General features: G+C 36.7%; 1 long non-coding RNA gene across 1 annotated transcript; it reads left to right on the top strand.

Annotated features, from left to right (window-relative positions):
• The first annotated feature begins 2723 nt into the window (after positions 1 to 2723).
• On the top strand, positions 2724 to 3379 carry LOC101745596 (uncharacterized). Its single transcript, XR_005245329.2, has 2 exons — positions 2724 to 2855; positions 3092 to 3379. It is a non-coding gene; the product is annotated as an uncharacterized LOC101745596 (long non-coding RNA).
• The last annotated feature ends 213 nt before the right edge of the window (positions 3380 to 3592 follow it).

Genomic DNA, 3592 nt, shown 5'->3' with positions numbered 1-3592 from the left:
GAATTAATAAAATATATTTTTTTTTTTTTTTGAAAAGTAGACTGGCCCACATTACATTGCGACTCTTGTTGTTATCAAAAATGCTATGGTGACAGATATATTATAATATTTTCAAATCTCATTTGACATATTATAGCGCACTCGGATTATTATGTGGCGGAGTTTATAGGAGTATCTGATGGTACAATATAAAAATGATACAATTACATAATGAAGGTATTATTTTTCATAGCTTGTTATCAAGTTACGTCATGTGGAATGAACGTAAAACAGAACAAAAGTTATAGAATTATATTTTTTACTGTTGGTAGGACCACTTCGCACGGTTAGGTACCACCGCCCTACCTATTTCTGTCGTAAAGCAGTAATGCGTTTCGGTTTGAAGGGTGGGGCATTCGTTGTAACTATACTGAGACTTTAGAAATTATATCTCAAGGTGGGTGGCGCATTTACGTTGTAGACGTCTATGGGCTCCATTAACCACTTAACACCAGGTGGGCTGTGAGCTCGTCCACCCATCTAAGAAATAAAAAAAAAACGTGTGGCACTCGGGAACTGCCGCGATAAAGCTATTGCATAGCATTTTTTATCAACTTATGCAATTATAATTAGACAATGATAATTTAATCATAAAACAATAATAAAACAAGACCACGCTATATTAAACATTAATAAAAGCAAAACATTAACTGTCCCCTTCACACTCATAAGCTAGACCGCGCGAGAGAGAGATGGGCAGACTTTTCATGATGCGCATGCAGTGTGACGTCACGCCACGCGCTTATTCACAAACACTGCACAAGCGCAACGTGTGAATGTGTTGAACGCGAGCTACATGGTGGGCGGGGTGAGGGTTGTTAGGTTTTTTTCGTTACGGAATTTCATGATTCGGTCGCCGCGCTCAAGTCCCGCGATAAAAGCTATGCAATAGCATAAAAAAATCAATCAAACTAAGAAAGTATTTTTAATTTGTTAATTTATCGAAAGAATGAAGATACGGTACCACGTTTTGCCACAAGCTCACGCTTGGCGTCCGTCAGTCAGAATCGGCGCCGTGCTCAGCGACAACAAACAAACATAATGCTATTGAAACGACAACGCACAACGCCGTATTCGGAGTTGACTGTTTTAGTTAGAATCTGTTCCGTAATGTACAGATTTTGCTGGATTTCTACTTACGACAACTTACGGTTTCTTCCTGCTGTGCGATCGGTCCAATCGATAGTTTATCGAACCTAATAAACAACGGTTGGATAACATTTCGTGTTTAAAACGCAATGTACTTCAATTATAGAACGTGTTGTCAGCGTACTGTTTTTTTTTTTTTTTTTATTGCTTTACTGAGTCTACGAGCTCGTAGCCCACCTGGTGTTAAGTGGTTACTGGAGCCCAAAGACATTCACAACGTAAATGCGCCACCCACCTCGAGATATAAGTTCTAAGGTCTCAAGTATAGTTACAACTGCTGCCCCACCCTTCGAACCGAAACGCATTACTGCTTCACGGCAGAAATAGACGAGGTGGTGGTATCTACCCGTGCGGACTCCCAAGAGGTCCTACAACCAGTGATTATGCAAATTATAATTTTGCGGGTTTGATTTTTATTACACGATGTTATTCCTTCACCGTGGAAGTCATTCGTGAACATTTGTTGAGTACGTATTTCATTAGAAAAATTGGTACCCGCCTGCGGGATTCGAACACCTGTGCATCGCTTCATACGAAAGCACCGGACGTCTTATCCTTTAGGCCACGACGACTTCAAAAGCGTAACTTCGTACTAGCCGTGCTCGCGCCCGCTTCGCTGCGCATTTAAAATTAACATTATTATTTATTGTCATTATTATTAGGGACTCCAACCCTCATATAAATATTAGCCTATCCATTAAGTACATGTATTTTCTACATGGATACCAAGTTTCAAGTCAATCGGATACATGGTTCAGTAGCTATAACGGAACATCCGTAAAAACCACTGTAGATTTATATATTAGTATAGACTTGTACATTTTTTTAATTCAATTATTTAGTAATTTAGCATTTTAAGAAATAGTTGCTAGTTACATAAAAACATTAAAAGTAAAAACATAGTTAGGGATCTAGTTTAGTAATATAATGTAGTATTAATTTTTAACTAAAACGATATCTTTGTAGTTAATGAGCTCAGTGTCAGTAATTTCAAGTCCCTGTACTTTGTCTTCTTCGATCCAATTTGGAACTAATTATCCGTGCAAAAGGTACTATATCGCAATATGGCAGTGCGTTTGTAAATAGTGCTTTAAATACACTTTAATGTTAAGCACCCACCTTAGTACTACAAATATTTTAAAGTAAAAAGTATTATGAGCTAGAGGTTATTATCGAAATCCTTTATTTACTGACCATCTATTTCGAGGTTCTCACGGACAAAAGGTCTTGTTAATCCAAGAGAAGGACGTCATCAAAACGAGTTCTTAAGTAATGGATTCTCCGCATCATCGTCACTTTACCTGTCAAGCTTTGAAACAATCTCCTATTCGTTGGATTACAGTATTTATTGCTTATAGCAAAGAGAAGCTTTTTGGTCACCATCGAATTTGATCTGAGAACTCTGATGCGAATGTCGCTTTTGTACTGCATATCAACCAATGATGTTATAGTAAAAAGAGGTAGATAAGTTACTTGAGTTCGTAAAGTGGCGCCGTAAAACTGAGCTAATTAGCGCACTCAAGCTTAGTCTCGTGAAAGCATTGGTAACGTTGACTGTGTTTTTTGTTCCGCGAAATTTCTTTATAATGCCGTCCTGTGTTATGCGACACTGTAGAAACTATACAAGAAAGACTCCCAAAAGTCTAGGGATGACATGTCATGCGAAAGTATTAATTTTAAATTGATTTGCTTTTATATTGTTTAAGAAATCCAAAATATTAGCTTAAATTTATTAAAAAAGGCTCGAGTGCGACGGCATATACTCCGGTCACCGAGTGTAAGAGAGATGTCTGTCAAGATTAAAAAGAGTAATGTAACAGAAAGGACATTTCCATGATATTGCCTACACATTAGCTCACAACAACCGAGAAATGAATTAACAAATTTGATATTATTTTTAAAGGTTTCCGGCAAATGTATTAAGATGTAACCAATGGATAAATATTGTACGTAGACAAAGACATGAAGCGGATTGGCGGCCAAATAATAATGAACTAAATGAAAATAAAAAAATTAAATTATTTGTCCTTTGCTGTTTTATTTCTTAAAAGAAGAGTCAGGAGTTCATTTTAAATATATCAATTCTGCTTACTAAACCGTAGGCATCAAATAATTTTATGTTAGTTCTGTGACATTTTAATTGTTAATCTATGAAGTAAGTCGTGACATCGCAACGACACTGCGTAATATATATTCGTCTTGTTTACGGTCTTGCTAGTTAGCATGCTATCTTTTTCACACATTACAACCTTGTCAAGTTAACTCTGCTCACGCGGCTATATGATATTATCATCAACTAATTGTCGATTTAATTCGTCCGCATAATATCGTATAGTTTAGTGTGTTTATAAATATATATAGGTACATACGCCGCGGACAAGCTTGACTTCGTATTAGTACTAAT

Source organism: Bombyx mori, chromosome 12, assembly GCF_030269925.1.
Source record: "Bombyx mori chromosome 12, ASM3026992v2".
Lineage (NCBI taxonomy): Eukaryota > Metazoa > Arthropoda > Insecta > Lepidoptera > Bombycidae > Bombyx > Bombyx mori.
Note: the sequence above shows the minus strand (reverse complement) of the source record. Positions and strands in the feature narration are given on the sequence as shown.